We start from the raw sequence: 23,135 nt of genomic DNA on the forward strand, positions 1-23,135 counted from the left end.
ACCACTCTAATCTTGACTCTAATCTCCAGCATCTGCAGAACCCACTTCTGCCTATCCATGGGAAATGTAGAGTTACATGAATAGGGTAAGGGGGTGAGTCTGAGTGGGATGCTCTTCGAAGAGTTGGTGTGGACTTGTTGAACCAAACAGCTTGTTTCCATGTTGTAGGGATTCTATGATCTCTGTCCAGGCATCCACCACACTCTGAGGTAGTGAATTCCACAGATTCACTGACTCTTTCAGAGAAATAATTTATCCTCATCTCCGTTTTAAATATGCTATCCCCTCCTAAAACAATGACCTCTCGTTCTAGATTGCTGCACACGAGAAAGTATCCACTCCACGTCTACTTTGTCAACCTCCTCTCGCATCTTACATACCTCAATTAGATCTTCTTTTCTTCTTCTAAACTAGACCAAAGGCTTAAACTGCTCAATCTCTCCTTAAGGTAAAACCCCTCATTTCTGGAATCAATTTAATGAACTTCATCTGAATTGCCTCCAATGCAATTACATCTCTCCCCAAGTAAGGGGACAAAAGCCATATGCATTTGGTCTCATTAATACCTTATACAGTCACTGCAACACTTCCCTCCTCTTATACTCTCTTCCTTTACCAATAAATGACAAAATTCCATTTGTCTTACTGAGTACCTGCTGTATCTGCATACTAGCTCTGCGATTCGTGCACAAGGACACCTCGATCTCAGAATCTTCTGAATTACTGGGAGAACCACTTGAATATAACATTATTGATCAAGAATCTGTTTATTCCAAACTGTGCAATGACTATGATGAAAATAATTCAAACTCTCCATTATTGGCAAAGGGATTCATTAAACCTGAATAGATAGTAACTAAGGGCTACTGCTCCTCGGATGCTGCCTGAACTGCTGTGCTCTTCCAGCACCACTAATCCAGAATCTGGTTTCCAGCATCTGCCGTCATTGTTTTTAACCTATATATCTCTGACCTAGCGTGTACAGTATAAAGGGTAGAGCAGAAAATAAAGGCTACAAACAGATGAGTTTTGACCTTATCTAACAGCAAAGCAGGCTTGAGCTGCTGACTCCTGTTCTGAACTAATATGTTCAGCCATAAGTATATTTACGCATTTCTTTCAAAGGTACCACTGATGTACTCACATCTGGTAACAAACCACATCGTTATACCACTCTCATAAATGTCACAAGACCGAGTAGATTATCTTGTCCATTGTACTTCACCCATCCAAATGCAGTCTCCAGTCAGCATTGATTTTCTATATTGACCTGTTTCATTCAATGCATTTGTGGCTTTTGTATTCATTAATCTGTATGAACTGCTTCCTCATATCAGTTCTAAAATTAGCTGTTTTAGGAGTTTGTCCCTATGTCCTCTTGACCTACTCACAAAGTATAATTGGAAGTCACAGTCCACATATACCATTTATTACCGAGGATACCTTTAAAAGGACATCACTCACGCTCTTCTTCATCAGCCTTAAAGGTCTGAGTTTTCCCAGCCTTTCCTCACAACATAAGCACTGGACCTCATATGCCAACCATTGGCTCTTTGCACTGCCTCCAATTGATTTCAAACTCCTTTGTGGAGAAAATGAGGACTGCAGATGCTGGAAATCAGAGTCGAAGAGTGTGGTGCTGGAAAAGCACAGCTGGTCAGGCAGCATCCGAGGAGCAGGAGAATCAACGTTTCAGGCATCAGAATTCCTGATGAAAGGGCTTATGCCTGAAACATGATTCTCCTGCTCCTCGGATGCTGCCTGACCGGCTGTATTTTTCCAGCACCACACTCTTCAACTTCAAACCCCTTTGTGCCTTGAAGACCTGAACTGGTGGTGCAATAAGACAAGAACAGTACAATTTGATTATGATTTTCTTGAATATTTGTCAAGCTGCATTGGGTAGATGGTTCCGCCTCTCTTGGATTTGATAATAATATATTTTTTTGCTGGTTTGAATCATTAATGTTATATCTGGTATGACCTTGATATCTTTCCATTTGCTTTTTACATATTTCAACCACTTGTGGGTAGAAATTTATCTTCACTGTGCCCATGTTTTATGAAGACAATAGGAACAATTTCTACTGCTATGTTTCTGAAGGACACCTTAAGTACTCAAATGCAGTTGACCCCAGTGAATCCAGCCATTTTAAAGCTCTGACCCAGGCTACTTGGTGGCTTGGATGAGTGGAATCTTCCCAGTCCCTGAACGATGTGGACTATGGCGGGAAGTTTGGGAAACTCAGGTGAGATGTTGAGACCAAAATGTTATATTTTCCAACCAAGTTCAAAACATTGAGACAAGATTCTTGTTAGTGAGTGACGAGAGGTCTACTAATGAGGATATCACTCTGTACCAACATAATTAATACATGATCTCATCCCATTCATATGATCTCACATTTTCCCACTTGCTGGATACAAACTAGATGCTGTGAATTCCCATGCATGAAAATCTGAGCAGGTACCTGTGACTTCCTTCAGACAGACAACAGGAGGCTGGAAGAACACAGGAAGCCCGGCAGCATCAGGGGGTGGAGAGGTTGACATTTCAGGTGAAAACCTTCTTCAGGACCCTTGCTCCTTTAGACCTCCATCTTGGACATTTGGTATCAATGTCCTAGGGCACAGTCATGGGCAGTGACTGTACACTGCCCATGTTCACAGACATTGACATCCAATAAGTACCAGCCTGTCCATATGATCATGGAATATCACAATAGCTGCTCTCTCTCTAGGGTACTGCTGCAAGGACCCTGTGTGTACAGGCACAAACACAGCCTACATCCTTGATGTAGAGCTCACTCACTCTGAGCCTAGCTAGATGCTCACAGCATCCTGTCTCACTATCTCCTGCCCTGCCTTATTGTTCTTTGGTTCCTCAGCTAGATCTTATAGAACATGAAACAGTCCAGCACAGGAAAACGCACTTCAGCCCACCAAGTCTGTGCCAACCATGATGCAATTATATGTAGGGAATGCTCTGCCCCAGAAGGCAGTGGAGGCAAAGTCTCTGGATACTTTTAAGAAAGAGATGGATAGAGCTCTTAAAGATAGTGGAATCAAGGGTTATGGGGATAAGGCAGGAACAGGATACTAATTGTGGATGATCAGCCATGATCATAATGAATGGTGGTGCTGGCTCGAAGTGCCGAATAGCCTACTCTGCACCTATTGTCTATTGTCTTCTGCAATTCTAAACTAATCCGCTGTGCCTGCATTTGGCTTACATCCCTCTATTTTCTTAAACGATCACAGCATTTCTGTCTGGGCTTGTTGTTTAATGCCTACACAAGACCAGGCAGCCTGTCATGATTATAGAGTCATACAGTACAGAGGAGGCCTTTCAGCCCATTGAGTCTGTGCCAACCTATTTATACTAGCCCCTTTTCCAGCACTTGCCCCATAGCCTTGAATGTTATGACATTTTGAGTGCTCATCCACATTTTCTTTCCAAGCTGATGAGGTTTTCCAACTCTACTACCCTCCCAAGCAGCACATTCCAGATTCCCACCACCTTCTGGGTTAAAAAACTTTTCCTCAAATTCCATCTAAACTTCCTGCCATTCAACTTAAAATTATGCCTCCTCGTTATTGACCCTTTGATTAATTGTCAGGAAACATCAGTCAATGGGGTGGATAGTTTGCTGTGTGGCACCATGCTATGTCATTGTTGTACCTGTACCATACACCAGCAGTGTATGCTCCAACACACTGCAGTTGCTGCAAGCAAATGGCTTTGTCTCCAAGTCTGAGAGGTATAGTTCTCAATCTAGTCCAGGGAGACACCGTCAGTCAGTGTGTCCAGCCACAGAAAGCCAAGAGCATCCCCAAAGGCTTGGGGATGGCATGTTATAGCTTTTTAGGTTTGGATTGTATGTTTATATTGTACGTGTTATGGAGGGAGCATGGGGGATACAAAGCTTTAGTTTCATTTTTGAGTTTGAGCACTGCAAAATCTCAAGTCTGTTCACATGTGTATTTTTTAATGAGTGTTTATAGCTTTGGAGTAGAGTTGTGGGTTAACAGTTCAATATAAAAACAAAGCAAAATTTGGGCTCTTGCCTAAGTGACCAATGACATACAGAGACAAAGACATCCGGAAAGTCAGTGACTGCGAACACGCTGGACAATAGAGACTGAAGTGCTAAACCAGCAGGAAAACTTTCCAGAGAACTGCTGCAAGTTGAGTGTTTGAGAAATCCATGTGTTTGGAAGTCAGTAAGATAGAAGCTCCAGAAACCACTGCATCACAGGAACAGGAGTAGGCCATTAATCCCCTTGAGCCTGTTCCAAATATTCAATGAGAACATAATTGATCTGTGGCTTAACTCCGTATACTTGTCTTTAACCCTTTTCCCTTAATACTACTGCTTAGATTCATAGAGTCATCCAGCATGAAACAGACACTTGGTTCCAACCAGTCCATGCCAAACATAATTCCAAATTAAACTAGTCCCATCTGCCTGTCCTTGGACCATATCCTTCCAAACCTTTCCTATTCGTGTACTTATTCAAATTTCCTTTAAATGTTGTAACTGTGCCTACATCTACCACTTTGTCTGGCAGTTCATTCCACGCACTCTCTGTGTAAAAAAAGGTTAGATTCCCTCCAGTATGGAAACTGGCCTTTCAGCCCAACAAGTCCACACTGACCCTTCAAAGAGTGGTCCACCCAGACTCATTCCCTCACCCTATATTTACCCCTGACTAATGCACCTAACACTATGGGCAATTTAGCACAGCCAGTTCACCTAGACTGAACATCATTGGGCTGTGGGAGGAAAACCACGCAGACACAGGGAGAATGTGCAAACTCCACACAGACAGTCACCCAAGGTGGGAATCGGACCATGGTCCCTGGCGCTGTGAGGCAGCAGTGTTAACCACTGAAACAGTATGCCACCCTTTGCGTCCTTTTTAAATCTTTCTCCTTTCCTTAAAATATGCATCTTAGTTTTGAACCCCCTCACCCGAGAGAAAAGAGCTTTTCATCCTATCTATGCCCCTCATGGTTTCATACTCCTCAATAATATAAATAATAATAATATTATAATATTATACAATAATATAAACCTCACGCTCAACCTCCTACACTCCAGTGAAAATAGTCCCAGTCCTTCCAGTTTATATTTATATCTCAAACTTTCCCTTCCTGGCAACTTCCTGGTAAATCCTTTCTGAACTCCAGTTTAATAATGTCCTTCTGAAACAGGGTGACCAGAACTGCGGAAGAGGCCTCACCAATGTCCTGTACAATCTCAACATGATATCCCAAGTCCTATACTCAAAAGGTCCGAGTAATGAAGGTAAGCCTGCTAAATGCCTTCTTAACTACCTTGTCCACCTGTGCTGCTAATGTCAAATAATTATGTCCCTGAACCCCTAGGTCTCTCTGTTCTACAACACTACCTGGGGCCCTACCATTAATTGTATAAGTCCTGTCCTTGCTTGTATTACCAAAATGCAATATCTCACATTTATCTAAATTAAATTCCATCTGCCACACGTCAGCCTATTGATCCAATTGATCAAGATCTGTTTGTACACTGAGGTAACCTCCTTCGCTGCCCACTATACCACCAATTTTAGTGTCACCTGAAATTTACCAACATGCCTCCTATGTTCTCATCCAAATCACTTTTATAAATGACAAACAAAAGTGGACTCAGCACCCGATCTCTGTGGAACACCGCTGGTCACAGGCCTCCAGTTTGAAAAACAACTGTCCACCACCACCCTTTGCTTGACAAAAATGTATCTATCTCAGATTTAAACTGAACAACTGATGCTGCATGCACTACCATTTGTGGAAGAGAGTTCCAAACCTCTACCACTCCTTGTGGGTAGAAGCACTTCCTCATATCTCTCGAACTGTCTGGACTTAATTTTTAGACTGTGCCCATGAGTTGTAAAATCTCCAACTATATCCGGTCTATCCTTTTCCATCACTATTTTAAAATGAATAGAATTATGGTCGCAGGCCCCAAAGTGCTCCCCTACTGACACCTCAGTTAACCTGCCCTGCCTTAATTCCTGAGCGTAGGTCAAGTTTTGCACCTTCTCTAGTGGGTACATCCACATACCGAATCAAAAGAATCACACACTTAACAAATTCCTCTCCATCTAAACCCTGAACACTATGGCAGTCCCAGTCTATGTTTGGAAAGTTGACTTCTTCGCCCTCCACCAAAAATACTTCCTGCTGACCGTTCTGCTAACCTGTCCTCCATGGCTACTCATCCAGTCTCTTTCTCTGTGATGTGCTTTGGGATATTTTATATCTTACAGAGTTGTTCATGTACTGAATCACATTTTTAAGTTACTAAATAAATACAAATTATTGTTGTAGTATATCCTGCTACTCATAGAGTCTTAAGAGTCATAGAGATGTACAGCACAGAAACAGACCCTTGAGTCCAACATGTCTATGCCGACCACATATCCTAACCCAATCTATTCCCATTTGCCAGCATTTGGCCAATATGCCTCTAAACCTTTCCCATTGATATATCCATCCAGGATGCTTTTTAAATATTGTAATTTTACCAGCCTCCACCACTTCCTCTGGAGGCTCATTTCATACACAACACTACCCTCTACGTGAAAATGTTGTCGCTTTTAAATCTTTTCCCTCTCTCCTTAAATTTACGCCTTCAAGTTTGTGACTCCCCCACCCTAGGCAAAAGACCTTGTCTGTTTACCTTATCCATCCCCCCCCTCAATCTCCGACGCTCCAGGGAAAACACCCCCAGCCTATTCAGCCTCTCCCGAAAGCTCAAACCCTGGCAACATCTTTGTAAATCTTTTCTGAACCCTTTCAAGTTTCACAACATCCTTCCTATAGCAGGAAGACCAGAATTGCACGCAGTATTCCAAAAGTGGCCTGATCAATGTCCTATGCACCCACAACATGACCTCCCAACTCCTATATTCAAGGCACTGACCAATAAGGGCAAGCATGGTTTGAGAAGATTTGTAGCTCAGGTTGAGATTCTGGATGTAGGTTTGCTCGCTGAGCTGGAAGGTTTGTTTTCAGATGTTTTGTTGCTATACTAAGTAACATCTTCAGTGAGCCTCCGAATGAAACACTGGTGGTGTAGCCCGCTTTCTATTTATATGTTTGAGTTTCCTAGGATTGGTGATGTAATTCCTGTGGTGACATCATTTCAAGCATATCAAGTGCCTTCTTCACTATCATATCTACCTGCAATTCCATTTTCAAGGAGCTATGAACCTGCACTCCAAAGTCTTTGTTCAGCAGGACCTTACTATTAAGTGTGTAAGTCCTGCTCTGATTTGCCTTTCCAAAATGCAGCACCTCACATTTATCTAAATTAAACTCCAGCTGCCACACCTCAGCCCATTCAAAATGCAGTAAACTCTGGGTTCTAAGAATTATGATCTCTCAAAGTAAAACCACGCATGTTCAAATCCCAAAGCTTAAACAGAGCAGCCAATATGGATTTAGTAAACTGTGCTGATAAATCCACTGAAATTAACTTTCAAAAGCTGGGAATATGTCAGGTGTAGACGTAAATAGATCGTTGAATACACAGCTAACAAAACTCAAGTAAGACAAGAATATTGTCAAGAATCTGTCACCTCTCTCCAAATTCACACAGCAGCGGTGCAAATACTGTAACAGCACTGGGAAACACAGGTTGATAGAATGAATTATAGTAGCCATTTCAAACAATGTAAGACCAACAGTAAATCTGGTAAAAATAGCAAACACACTATTGGTGTCTAGAGTGTCACATATCAAATAACTAAATTGCTGCCAGAGGAAGTGGTGGAGGCTGGTACAATTGCAACATTTAAAAGGCATTTGGATGGGTATATGAATAGGAAGGGTTTGGAGGGATATGGGCCAGATGCTGGCAGGTGGGGATAGCTGGTTGGCATGGACGGGTTGATCCGAAGGGTCCATATCCATGCTGTACATCTCTATGACTATGACTCCATGATACGATCACGGAACAGGAGCAGGCCATTCAACCCATCGAGTCTGCTCTGCCATTTAGGAAGATCATGACAAAATCCACATTCCTGCCTCCCCCAAATAACCATTCAATCATTAGCTTACACAAATCTACCCACCTCTGCTTTCAAAATATTCCAAACTCTGCTTCCACTGCCTTTCGATGAAGAGAGTTCATGATCCTCTGAGAGAAAACATTTCTCCTCATCTCTGTCTTAAATGGGTGACCATATAATTTTTAAACAATGAGCCCTAGTCCTAGACTTTCCCACAAAAGGAAACCTCCTATCCTTGTGCTCCCCCCTCTGAAGACCTCTCAAGATCTTATGTTTTGATCAAGGTTGCTCCTTATTTTTGCATTTTATCAATAGGTTACAGATCAGACACTCAAAAAAGGTTTTTGCTATTGTTACTAAACTATTGCTTGGCACAGAAGGCAGGGGAGTGCCTGTGTCAGATGGCATTCTGTTGGTAAAATCTTTCTTCTGGTCGCAGTGGACTACCCCTTCCTACTGAGAAAACAGGAGCCCCATGGAATATGTTTCTCAGCTACTGAACTGGTTGAGGACAATAGTGGACTGTGACAGGAGAGAGGGAGAGGTAAGAGCAGGAAATAATAGGAAGGAATGAATCTTGTTTATAATTTTATGTATCCCATTCTTGAGCCCAGAGGGCAGAATTTAATCAGTGACTAAACATATTGTATTCTCTAAGGAGATAATTATTGCTAACATGATTCAAAATACTTACCTTTTGTTATTCATGTCTTTTATATGCTCAATTTCTCAGTATCATGCTCCCACATGAACCACCAAACAGAGTAGACCCAACCTTGCACAGAATCAGCCTGCAGGGGGCACTCTTATTCTACTCAATGACAGGAACCATGAAAATGGGGTCCAAGCTTGATAGGGCGACCAGCAAATGAAGCAATTCTGTGTTTTGAGTTCTTGTTTCATAAGAAACACAGGAATTTCTGTTATGAGAATTAAAAAGTGCAGGAACTGCAACCATGACAACAGATCCAAAAGAATACTTCAATTCAGCTACCTGGTTGAACTGAACATGTGTCCGAGAAACAACAGTATTACCACTCTCCATTAATACACAGATTACAGTCATACACACTTGCTTAAATCTATGGACATTCTTATCCTTTTATTCTTTTCCTTCCCTATTTCTCTTTAAATGCCCTATCCCACCTTAATCCTGCATCCTTGGCACATACCATTCCCCACTTCATAAAACAGAAGGATGACCTGCATCAATCCAGCACCACACCTGCTCACCAAGTGTTCAAGAAAGAATATAGGAGTCGCTTGGTTTGAGAGACTTTATTTTTAATTTCAGCTTGCTCATCAAATGACTCTGTGCTCCATGCTTTGTTCCCTGACAACACACACCAAGACGACCATCGATCATGCCTGGAGGACCATCAACTCGGTGAAAGACATTCTTTGGTCTGCCTGAAACTGGTTGGTCTTCCAGAACAAGGAGTTGACTCCAACCGAGTGTTACAGACTGGCATATTCCAAGGACCTGGACTATGTGCTGAGGGACGCAGTAAAGCTTGGGGCAGCTGCCACCAAGATGCAGCGGGGAAAGACAGACCTCTGACTGATGTCTTCCTGCCGAAGATAAAGGGGGGTCCATTCAGTTATCGGATCCTCCTGGTGCCTCAAATGTATATAAATATAGTATTGTATGTGTAAGAGAGGTGTTTGGCTTATTGGTTAGAGCCAAACTCCAGTATTGTTTCCTAGATATGCAACTGTGCAGAACAGAACTGGGTTTGTTACTATGTGTACATATTAATGAATTTTTGAAAATGAATAAAGTATATTTTTCAAATGTAAAAAAAATCTTTATTTTTGGCTTCAGCTTGCTCACCAATTCTGGGGTTGAACCCAGTTCCTACGCCTCCATGGTTACACAACACCAATGTACTTGTGCAGATTAGGGTGAATTGGCCAAGCTAAATTACCCAGAGTGTTCAGGGATGTACAGGTTAGGTGCATTAGTCAGGGGAATGGGTCTGGGTGGACTACTCTTCGGTAGGTCAGTATGGACATGTTGGGCTGAAGAGCCTGTTTCCACACTGTAGGAATTCCAATTCCAAAAAAAACTGTAATTGCAGAGCAATGTTTCCTCTTGAGTCGCTGAAGTCTATTTTTTCACAGCTATGCAAAGCAAACATATACCACATTCAATCCTCCTGAGTCATTTCTTTGTTACCAAATATTTTGTTTATGTGATTGCTGACTTCTGCCTCTGAGATGCCCATCACCAGAGATTCCACAAAATCAATTTGCTGCAAGTAACAAAGAAAAAGCTGAATTTGTTGGTCACTGCAAAGACTATAGACCCTGACAACATACCAGCTTTAATGCTACAGACACATGCTCCTGAACTATGCAGGCCTTGAACCATCTCTACACTGCTATTTACCGGAAAACTGCCTGTTTATAAAAAAAACGATAAATCCAACCCAGCCAGTTACCACCTCATCAGCCTTCACCCAATCATGAGTAAAGTGGTAGAGTGAGTCTCATCCACTAATTATCCAAGCCTTGTGTATTTGCAGTGAGGACTCTCCTGAAATAGACTCCACTTACTTGGAAAGTGTCTAACTACAACATCACTTTCAAAGCTCAACACTACATTGAAGAAAGTGTTCTGATTGGTCAGAACTCAACCTATTTGATTTTGCATTCACACATTGCATTATCAGTGCATCAGGACACACTTCAACAAATCAGTAAAGTTTCTTCTGCAACATCTCTTGACCTACATCAATTAGAATAACACCTTCAAATTATCTCCAAGTTGCATAGCATCTAGACTTGAACAAATGTCATATGTCACATGACACCAGGTTATAGTCCAACAGGTTTATTTGAAATCACAAACTTATGGAGCGCTGCTTCTTCGTCAGGAGAAATGACTTCACCTGGTGAAGCAGCAGCACTCCGAAATCTTCACATTTCAAATAAACCTGTTGGACTATAACCTGTGGCCGTGTGACCTCTGACCTTGTCCACCCCAGTCCACTGGCAGTTCCACTTCATGGACAAATGTTGGCATTCCACCACCATCATCACTAGGTCAAAATCCTGGAAGTTCCGAATTAACACTGGTGTGGGAAAACTTCCATTACATGGAATTCATTTGGTGAAGAAAGCAGCTCACCACCACCAACATGGTGATAAATGCTGACCATGCCCCAAAGCAATGCCCTGCCCTGAAGAAACTGGTTTTCTTTCTGACTTCCTGAACATGATTCTACCTAACTTACATGAACCTTTATCCTAACTAAGAGGATACACTATAACACTAACATCGATTTGTGTATGATTTGCATTGCTTTTTGTGATTTATTGCATTCTAAAATTTGCAACATTGAAAATGCAGAGAGAGCAAACAGAATTAAAAACAAACACAAAACAACGTTTTTCTGCATTGCGACAGTCATGCAATGAAAGAATGAACTTTTGAAAATCCGGCCTTTCATTTTGACAGAAGATGCATTGGAGGTGTATGAATAATTCGATTACTTCCAAGCCGTAACTTGTAACCAAGCCAAACGTGTCCTTCAATCTATTTGTGCTCCCAGTGATACAGTTGGAAAGCAGAACTGAGCTCAAACTCCATAGTCAGCTTCGATCAGTCACACAGAATGTACATATGTGGGTTCACGCTGCTGCAACATCTTGGTACAGACTCTGCAATAAGAACGTTGTAGATGAGGAACATTTGTTCCTTAACACTATCAGGGCACTTTTTAAAAATCAGCTACAGTGGAAGTAAAACCAGCCCCACCGTGCTTTCTTTCCTCACCCTGTCTTATTCCTGTTTGAACAACGTTAGCAGGATTTAGCTGAAATGTTGCTGCCATTTCCTACTTCTGGTTCGGCGACCGTAAGATTCTCCAGTTTTTTTATTCATGGACCGTATTATAGAGTGATAGAGATGTACAGCATGGAAACAGACCCTTCAGTCCAACCCGTCCATGCCGACCAGATATCCCTACCCAATCTAGTCCCACCTACCAGCACCCGGTCCATATCCCTCCAAACCCTTCCTATTCATATACCCGTCCAGATGCCTCTTAAATGTTGCATTTGTACCAGCCTCCACCACATCCTCTGGCAGCTCATTCCATACACGTACCATTCTCTGCGTGAAAAAGTTGCTCCTTAGGTCTCTGTTATATCTTTCTCCTCTCACCCTAAACTTATGCCCTCTAGTTCTGGACTCCCCGACCCCAGGGAAAAGACTTTGTCTACTTATCGTATCCATGCCCCTCATAATTTTGTAAACCTCTATAAGGTCAGCCCTCAGCCTCCAACGCTCCAGGGAAAACAGCCCCAGCCTGTTCAGCCTTTCCCTGTAGCTCAGATCCTCCAACCCGGGCAACATCCTTGTAAATCTTTTCTGAACCCTTTCAAATTTCACAACATCTTTCCGATAGGAAGGAGACCAGAATTGCACACAATATTCCAATAGTGGCCTAACCAATGTCCTGTACAGCCGCAACATGACCTCCCAACTCCTGTACTCAATACTCTGACCAATAAAGGAAAGCATACCAAACGCCATCTTCACTATCCTATCTACCTGCGACTCCACTTTCAAGGACCTATGAACCTGCACTCCAAGGTATTTTGTTCAGCAACACTCCCTAGGACCTTACCATTAAGTGTATAAGTCCTGCTAAGATTTGCTTTCCCAAAATGCAGCACCTCGCATTTATCTGAATTAAACTCCATCTGCCACTTCTCAGCCCATTGGCCCATCTGGTCAAGATCCTGTTGTAATCTGAGGTAACCCTCTTCGCTGTCCACTACACCTCCAATTTTGGTGTCATCTGTAAACTTACTAACTGTACCTCTTATGCTTGCATCCAAACCATTTATGTAAATGACAAAAAGTAGAGGGCCCAGAACCGATCCTTGTGGCACTCCACTGATCAAAGGCCTCCAGTCTGAAAAACAACCCGCCACCACCACCCTCTGTCTCTACTTTTGAGCCAGTTCTGTATCCAAATGGCTGGTTCTCCCTGTATTCCATGAGATCTAACCTTGCTAAGCAGTCTCCCATGGGGAACCTTGTCGAACACCTTACCGAAGTCCATATAGATCACATCTACTGCTCTGCCCTCATCAATCTTCTTTGTTACTTCTTCAAAAAACTCATTCAAGTTTGTGAGACATGATTTCCCTCACACAAAGCCATGTTGACTATCTATGATGAGGGTGTCCATCTCTAATTGCCCAGAGGGCAGTTAAGAGTCAACCCCATTGCTGTGGGTCTGGAGTCACATGTAAAGCAGACCAGGTAAGGATGGCAGTTTCCTTCCCTAAAGGACATTAGTGACCCAGATGCGTTTTTCCCAACAATGGCTTCATGGTCATCGTTACACCCTTAATTCCATTTTTTATTACAGGATTCAAACTCCATCATCTGCCCTGGTGGGATTTGAACTCAGGTACCCACTACATTACCTGGCTCCCTGGATTAATAGGCCAGTGATAGCACCACTAGCCATTGCTCCCCTTAATTGGTTTAATGGGACATTAAAGGAAGTTAAATTGCATATACAACAGATTGGACAGCATTTCTCACACTCGGTGTCGCTATGGAGCAAAACACAAGAAATAGCTTTCAATATTTCCATTATTTCTGTCTGTTAGCAACCTTCTTGTTTATTTTTGGACAGACATGTTCTCTGACCGACATTGTTTCCAGGGAAAAGACCTTCACATTTGCTGTTGTGACTGAAGGATATTTAGCCAAGTTAACTATAATGCAAAATCAGACAATATTAATGTTCTTTTTCTTAATTCATCCTACTTTGCAAATTTACGTGTTCAGACATGTTAGTAGGAGCAGGTGGGACTTGAGCCCGGGTCTCTCAATCCAGGGGTAGGGTCACTACCACTGCACCACACATTCCGTGGAAGCAGGGAGTGAAACTTCCATGTTTCAAACTCCTGCTCTTTCTCTGAAAGAGGCTGACTGACATGTTGAAAATCTAGTGCATGGGCACCCATGGAATCAATTTGTAATTTGAATGGATGCTCAGTACCAGCGCCCCAGCGCCTCAGAACCAGCGGCGTGGACAAGTTGGACCGAAGGGTCTGTTCCTGTGCTCTATAACTGAAGTTTGCACGTATAACTCTGAAGAATCCGTTGATCATTTGAGATGCATTATAGAAAATATGATGCTTCCTGCTTGCTGATCCAACTGAAAAGATTAAATGCATGCACTAGATCCACATTGAGAAATTTAAGTCTATTTTTTGACCTCTACCACTTGCATGCAAAGCCAATTCCAGAATGTTCCAGTGAGAATGGTACCCTGAGGTGTAAGGAGTTTGGATTTCGCAAGCCACTTCTCATTATTACTTATGGCAAATTTGAAGCATGAATGTTTAATTAGGTTTGCTGTCAGCAGAATGGAAGTATTTTAATAATGAATTAACATAAGAAAGGACATCCTCATTATAGTATCTTCATGGGCGTGTGCGGGTTGAGTTCACTTTCTGAAGGGAAGTGGTTTTCCTGGCGCAATTAATCCCTCCACCAGAGAGTCCAACCCACACTCACCTCAACAGTTTGTTTCCACATCACAATTCTCTTCGAAAAATGTATACTGGCTCACGAAAAAGTATTGTTTATTTAAAAGATGCATTATCAATGTACACCTGTCAGAATTGAGGTAGCTGAACCTCTTGTCCTTGGCTTTCTCTTAGAGGACAGTTGACTGTAATTGTCACGTTACTTTTATTTATTCATAAGATGATGGGCAGCATTTGCAACAGTACATCAAAGGTGGCTCAATACCAGCTTCTCAAGGGCTATTAGGGTTCAGCAGCAATCCTAATTAGCATTTTGAGTCTTCTCTTCAAAACTGATCCTTCCTGCTAGTAGCTTTGCATAGTTCATATTTTGTTGATAGTATTGAGGGCTATTGCAGGCTGCAATGTGACATATTGGATTAGTGGTGCTGGAAGAGCACAGCAGTTCAGGCAGCATCCAACAAGCAGCGAAATTGACGTTTCGGGCAAAAGCTCTTCATCAGGAATAAAGGCAGTGAGCCTGAAGGGTGGAGAGATCTCTCCACCCTTCAGGCTCACTGCCTTTGTTCCTGATGAAGGGCTTTAGCCCGAAACGTCGATTTCGCTGCTCGTTGGATGCTGTCTGAACTGCTGTGCTCTTCCAGCACCACTAATCCAGTATTTGGTTTCCAGCATCTGCAGTTATTGTTTTTACCTCTGCAATGTGACATAGACAAGATGCAGAGCTGGGCAGAGAAATGGCAGATGCCATTCAATCTAGATAAATGTGAAGTGATGCATTTTGAAAGGTCGAACTTGAATGCTGAATATAGGATTAAAGACAGGTTTCTTGACAATGTGGAGGAATAGAGGGATCTTGGTGTTCAAGTGCAAAGATCCCTCCAAGTTGCCACCCAAATGGATTGGGATGTTAAGAAAGCATATGGTCTTTTGGCTTTCATTAACAGGGGGATCGAGTTTCAGAGCCGCAAGGATTTGCTGCAGTTCAATAAGACCCTGGTGAGATCACACTTGCAATATTGTGTCCAATTCTGGTTTAAATTAAATTAAAATTAATTACAGTATGGAAACAGGCCCTTCAGCCTAACAAATCCACACCAAACTGCCAAAGCGCATCCCACCCAGACCCATTCCCCTACATTTACCTCTTCACCTAACACTACGGGCAATTTAGCCTGGCCAATTCACCTAACCTGCACATTTTTGGATTGTGGGAGGAAACCGGAGCACCCAGAGGAAACCCACACAGACCCAGGGAGAATGTGCAAACTCCACACAGAGAGTCGCCTGATGCAGGAATTGAACCTGGGTCTTTGGCACTGTGAGGCAGCAGTGCTAACCACCGTGCCACCCATGGTTATCCTATTATGGGAAAGATACAAGGGCTTTGGAGAGGGTGCAAAGAAGGTTTACCAGGATGCTGCCTGGACTGGAGGGCTTGTCTTACGAAGAGAGGTTGTCTAAGCTCAGACTTTTCTCTCTGGAAAGAAGGAGGAAGAAAGATGATCTGATCAAGGGTATACAAGGTAATGAGAGGAATGGTTAGAGTCAATAGCCAGAGACATTTCCCCAGGGCAGGATTGACTGGCATGAGGGGTCATCGTTTTAAGATATTAGGAGGAAGGTATAGAGATGTCAGAGGTAGGTTCTTTACACAGAGAGTTGTGAATGCATGGAATGCGTTGTTAGTGGTGGTGGTGGAAGCAGAGTCATTAGGGACATTTAAGCAACTGCTGGACATGCAGATGGAGAGCTGTGAATTGAGGGGTGTGTAGGTTAGGTTATTTTAGATCAGAAATAATCCTCAGCACAACATCTGGGCTGAAGGGTCTGTTCTGTGCTGTACTTTTCTATGTTCTATCTATGTTCAGAATTTCAGTGGTAATCAAAACAAAGACAACATTGATGGGGTTTCTCAGGTCATGAAGTAGAGGTTACAGCATTGGCCCAAACTGAACATGCTTTCGAGATAGCCTTTTGCTCTGCCTCCAGCACTCTTTGCTGACTCTGCGCAAAACAGCTTGGCAGAAAATTCTGCTATTAATTCAACATTAGCTACCAATACCTTCGCAAAGTCTTTGATCAAGTTTTGGTTTTGCACATTCCCTTCACTAAATATAAAGATTCATTCAAATATTGAATGGTTTGAAACAGAACTTCATATAGAGCTAACAAACCATTTTGATAATTCTAGTTCTGAAGAAGGATCACTGGACTTGAAACATTAGATTAGATTAGATTAGATTACTTACAGTGTGGAAACAGGCCCTTCGGCCCAACAAGTCCACACCGCCCCGCCGAAGCGTAACCCACCCATACCCCTACATCTACATCTACATTTACCCCTTACCTAACACTATGGGCAATTTAGCATGGCCAATTCACCTGACCTGCACATCTTTGGACTGTGGGAGGAAACCGGAGCACCCGGAGGAAACCCACGCAGACACGGGGAGAACGTGCAAACTCCACACAGTCAGTCGCCTGAGGCGGGAATTGAACCCGGGTCTCTGGCGCTGCGAGGCAGCAGTGCTAACCACTGTGCCACCGTGCCGCCCACAAAAAAGTTCTGCTTCTCTGTTCACAGACGTTGCCAGTCCTGCTGAGTCTCCCTCTCCAGCAATATTTGTTTTTGTTTAATTCAAATCTCCAGCTCCTGCAGTTCTTTGATTTATATTAGGAAGTTCAAGGGCGAGATCATGCAGAACTTGCAGTAGGTTTTACAAATTTAGAGACTAAGACAGGAATTTTAGTGGAGACATTAACCTAATAGTCTCAGAAATTGCTGGAAAAGCTCAGCAGGTCTGGCAGCATCTGTGGAGAGAAATCAGTTAACGTTTTGGATTGAGTGACCCTTCCTCAGAACTGGTTAACAGAAATGCTAACTCTGGTTTCTCTCCACAGATGCTGCCAGACCTGCTGAGCTTTTCCAGCAATTTCTGTTTTTGTTTCTGATTTACAGTATCCATGATTCTTATGGGTTTTTAAAAACCTAATATTGTCTTTAGATTGTTAATTGTATTTGCTCTTCATTCTCAATGAGTTCTGTTTTTTAATTTTAATTTCCAATACTTGTTTTTTTTAAATTCCTGTCAGATTATATTTTGTTCATTGGAATCCAATGTAAACTGAAACAGCGCTGTTTTACGTTGATTATCTCGCCATGGCACCTTATCTATGTGCAGTTTCCGAGCGTTACAAAAAAAGAAATGCATGTTTAACATTTACTGCTTATCATTTTCACTGACCTTTGGTGATCCCTGAGGTCAAATTCACTTCTGGGTGAAACATTATGAGCCATAATGGTTTCTTTGGCTTCCCCCAGAGAACATGCAAAGTGAATTTGAAACAGAAATCAATAACACCTCAGTGAAGTGAGGGAGCCTGAGTCTAGATGCACCAGGAACTAGCCAGGGTGTAAGTTTAATCTAACTCCCCGATTGGGAATCCCAAGGGGATGGCTGGAGGTTACTTTGCGCCTGGGATTACTCTCTGCACTTGTTAAAATGAGAACAATTGGGAGAATAGATCCAGTGATGTCCGTTCCCTTCAGTTCTTCACCAGCAGGTTCAATTAAAATTGGCTGTATTAAGATTCCGTACAAAGTACCATTATTCTGTTAAAAAGTACCATTTAAGGAGTTGGTCGCTCAGTTGTCTGTAAGCATATAATCCTGCAGACTCATCAGCAAACATAACTATCAGCCAGTCATTTCACAAGTCAAGCAGAAAGCACTAGCTACATCATTTTCTGTCTTTGGGCCGTTAGCTCTGATGATTCATGGGTTCTATTTTAGAATGCAGGTTCATTGTTAGTTACAATAAACACAGTGTTTTATTTCCCAGTCATCAGCTGTAAACTCAAAGGACACTGCCTTAATGAACGCATATATGATAAACCTTGGATAATTTGTTTACAGTTGTACAACGCAATGAAATGAAATCTCACTGTAATTTAAACAATGCATTCTTAACTTCGCTATCACTGTCTGGGAGCATCACAATAAAAAAAAGAGCGCTTTTTAATAAGATTTCCAGTTTCTTAAATTCAATTCCTATTATTGCCGGAGGAGAGTAAAACCCAAAATGAAAATAAAATGAAACCAGTCCTGAAAAATCCAATGACTGTATTGTAAAACTAATGGCTGCACAGGAGGCCATTGCTGGTACAATCTCATTGTGGCCTTCTGAGGGTTAATGTAAATGTCATCTGGACTCCTGAGGCGATTACACTCACTCAATCACTTTCAGATAGCCATTATTCTTTAGATAATCTATGTTCGGACAGATGATTTCTTTCAGAACCTGCAGGATTGATATCACAGCTCTTAATCCCGGCTTCAGCCCCTTGATTAGATTGTAATACCCAGTTATCCATTATGCTAAATACAGTGTAATGAACATTGCAGCAAGCTTTATGTTGGCTTCGAATCAGGGAACTGATTAACACATGAGGCAAAGTGATCAGCTTGCCTTAATCCACTATTGTGGGATGTTTACACCAATCATGAATTAAATAAATGATTGACCTAACAGCCTATATGTAGTTGTTGAGCTGCTCAAAGTGTAGGGTTTTCTAATATATGAACAATAGGAAACAAGCAGGTGGGTAAAATTCAATGGTAACAATCACTAGAGAGAAGACTCCTTTCCTTGTGTGATAGTTTAAGTAATTCCAGGACAAACATGATGCATGTGGGTGGGTCCTTAATCAATCACTTGTCTCCTCAACATATGAACAGGTTCCCATTTAGGCATGAGGAGAGCTGCTGCTCGCGCGACCTCATTTCTTGGGAATTAAGATCATTCATCATTATTTCATCAGCCACCACACAGTCTCATTTTTCGAATTAAAGTTAAAATGAGAGTAAAGAGGCAGATTACTTTCCGCCTGTGGATGCAATTCATCTGCAAGGAGCCCCTCTGTAGTTGAAGACATTTAAATAATCCATGGTAATGAGTGCTCGATAGTACTTGTTGGGGAGTCAGTTTTGCATTTAAGAGAAATGAAAACAAAAATCTCTAAGCTTGAATTAAAGCACAGGAGATGTGCAATTTTATTTCAAAAAAAGACAGGGAACATAGTTTTGTGGCATAGTGCATTTCTATGTTAGATATTGTGAGAGAACTGGCCTGTGTTATTATAAGAGAGAGTGAGGACAGCAGATGGTGGAGAATCAGAGGCGAAAAGTGTGGTGTTGGAAAAGCGCAGCAAGTCAGCTAGCATCCAAGAAGTTGGACAATCAACGTTTCGGGAATAAGTCCTTCATCAGGAATGTGTTATCTTATCCCTGCAGCAACACTGCCTTGTAGCACTATTTTTGATCATCACCAGACTAATACACATTGAGATTTCTCTCTGCTGCTAACACTCTCCTGTCATCACACAAAATGTGAATAAAAATTTGATTTTGTTTATTTATTATCACGTGTATTTATTCCAAATACGATATTGTTTAGTGTCGCAGCTCTCTGGCGCCATCTTGAAATGCAGAAAAATAAACCAAAACACAGAAATATACAGCCAGAAAAATTAAACAGTGAAGTTCATCTTGTGGTCTTATCTCAATAGATTTAGGTGGTCTTTGTAATAGCTCCTGCTTATAGATCAGCCCTGGGCCTGGATCTAGGCTCCTCCAGCCTAGTTCCACAGGTCTATGCCACTAAACCAACGACACTGCTGTAACTGCGCTCCACTGCTGCTGGAGCAAAGAGCCACCACGCGTCACTACCATGAGTTCACGCTGGGCCGGCCTCACCAACGCATCCACCGTCGATGGTGCAGGAACCTGTGCTGGAACCAAACTCACCATCGTCAAGCGCCCAGGCCTAGTCACAGACCTGGAGTCTCGGCTCGGTCTACCAATCTGGATTGGGGGATTAAGCCTGGGGCCTGTTCCTTGCTCATTAGGAGACCTCGGGCAGGGTTGGAGCCGTGTCTGTCTCATCCTGCCTGCTTTAGTTTTGTTTTTACAGAACAAGAGACTTCTTTAAAATGCTAGGGAAGCAAATTGTCGATTGGGAAGGAGGAATAGATGGAGGTTAGGACTAGTAAAGAAAGGTAGTGCTAAGGAAATTAAAAGGGCTGAAATTTAATAAATCCCCAGGGCCTGATAATCTATATCCCAAGGTACCAAAGGAGAATGCCATGCAAATAATGATGTATCGGTTGCCATTTTCGAAACTTTTGTAGATTTGGGAGCAGTCTGGGCAGATTGGAGGGAGGCAGATGTAATCCCATTGTTTCAAAGAGGGGAGGAGAAAACTAGGATTTATAGATGGTTAAGCCTAGCACCAGTTGTCAGGAAATGCTAGGATCTATTATAAAGGATGTAATGATAGGACACTTAGAAAAATACCAATAGGATTAAACAAAGTCAACATGGATCTATAAAGGAAAATCATCTTTGACAAACCTTTCGGAGCTTTCTGAGCATGTAATCGGTCGAATAGATGAGGGTGGATTAGTGGATGTGGGGCATTACAGAAAGCTTTTGATTAACTCCCAGGCAAGTGGTCAGTGTGCAAAATGAAAGTACATGGGATTGGTGGCAATATGTTGACCGAGAATTAACTAGAAAACAGGAAGCAGGAAGTAGAAATAAATGGGTCGTGAAATTCAGTGATGAGTGGGGCACTGTGGGAATCGATGTTTGGACCCCAGCTAATCAGAATATAAAGTAACAATTTGGATGTAGGAATCAAATATTTCTTGATTCCATCACCAGTGGGAACTCTATCCAGATCCCTCATGATTTTGAACGTCTGTATCATGTCTCCTCTCGAATTTCCTTCTCCAGAAAAATAATCCCAAACCTCTGATCTATCCACTTTTCTCCTCTGTTGAAGTTTCTCCTCTCTGGAACCCTTCCTTGTGAAGCTTTACTGCCCTCTCGCTAATGATTTCACAATTTTCTTAAAGAACAAGACACAACACTCCAAGTGAGGCTGAAACAATGTTTCATACGACTTTAAACAAAGCCTGTTTGCCTTTGAATCTCTTGGGAAATTTTATGTGTGAACCATCGCACTAATGATTGCTGCCAACAATCGTTTTGGGCTTTCGACCTCAGAAAAGTTGCGTCTGATCATCATTTAGCGTACCTGGGATAGAGCTGGATGGATTTTTAGACCTGAAGGGAATTAAAATATATTGGGATAGTATAGGAATATGGAATTTCGGTGAACAATCAGGGATGATCTTATTGAGTAGCAGAGCCAAATGACCTTTCTTCTTTCCAATAATTTCTTATATTTTTACAATGGAGTTAAATGCAATTATTGAGAGGGAGGACTTAATTAGTGCCTTAATTATATGGTTAAAACTGTCAAATTTGATTCAAATCTGGAATTAAGCATTAAAATTCTGTCAATTTCAAAATTTAATATTTGGAAACATATGGTTACAAGGACTGTAAATCCCAAAGTTGAATCTGGTTTTCTTATTTGAGAAAACAAAGAATATGAAGCAATGTCAATCATTTAATGTTTCTACATAATGGGCAGAACAGAGATTGTTGGTCTCTCTCTAAGGCACCTGCTGAAACCACGAGAGAAAAATCGTGGTATTGTTGGTTACAGCACATCTGTTCCTGAACTCAAGATATGGATAGTTTACTAGCTGTTTTGCATTGCTAAGTGCCAGTTGGCGGGGATATAACAATTTTATATATTCACAGAGTGGGTGTTTCATTTTATCACTGCTGAGGGCTAATGTTACTGCTCCTGTCAGCATTGTGATAAATGATTAGCTTTTCCATATGGGCCCAATGTGCTGCTTCATTGCTGATTTCAATAAACATGATTGGTGAGGTTCTTTGGTTGGCTTAATGCAATATAAGTTCCCCACAAAGCACTTAAATCTATTACATTTTATGTTCCATCACAAGGATTTCATGCTCAGTCACAAGGTGGAATCTGATCCCAAACCCATCACAAGAATAGCATCTGATTGTGCAACCTCATGGAGACACTACAAAGCCATCTTTATCCTCTTGTCACATGAACTGGCTAAAACAGAGAAGATTTTTTAATTAACCAATCTGTCTTCTCTTTACTCCTGTTTCAGACATCACAAGGCCAGACTATTACGTACCAGTAAGCCTCCAAAGCAAAAGTAAAACAAGCTTTGAGTCCTTTATTCTGCCTTTAGAATGGGCCAATTTGATGAAAACAGAGCAGACATTACAATTGGTGATGATTTATCATGTGGTATGTTGTCATGCTTTGAGGTTGGGTTCTGTACACACAGAGCGTGGTGCTGGAAAAGCACAGCAGGTCAGGCAGCATCCGAGGAGCAGGAGAATTGATGTTTCGGGCCTAAGCCTTTCATCAGGAATTCCTGATGAAGGGCTTTTGCCCGAAATGCTAATTCTCCTAACCTCCATCTATTCTTCCTTCCCAATCGACAATTTGCTTCCCTAGCATTTTAAAGAAGTCTCTTCTTCTGTAAAAACAAGACAAAAGTAGGCAGGATATCAGTTATTACCTCATGTAACTATACAAGATCACACAATCTTATAATCCACAGGCACCTGATGGAGCAACACTCTGAAAGCTAGTGCTTCC

At 41.9% G+C, this 23,135-nt stretch overlaps 1 protein-coding gene across 3 annotated transcripts in view; it reads right to left on the reverse strand.

Moving 5' to 3' along the window:
• fbxl16 (F-box and leucine-rich repeat protein 16) overlaps positions 1-23,135 on the reverse strand; it is a 170,345-nt gene that overhangs the window by 14,946 nt on the left and 132,264 nt on the right. The gene's annotated exons all lie outside the window — the stretch shown is intronic.

The sequence above is a fragment of the Chiloscyllium punctatum genome, chromosome 40, assembly GCF_047496795.1.
Source record: "Chiloscyllium punctatum isolate Juve2018m chromosome 40, sChiPun1.3, whole genome shotgun sequence".
NCBI classification, from domain to species: Eukaryota; Metazoa; Chordata; class Chondrichthyes; order Orectolobiformes; family Hemiscylliidae; genus Chiloscyllium; species Chiloscyllium punctatum.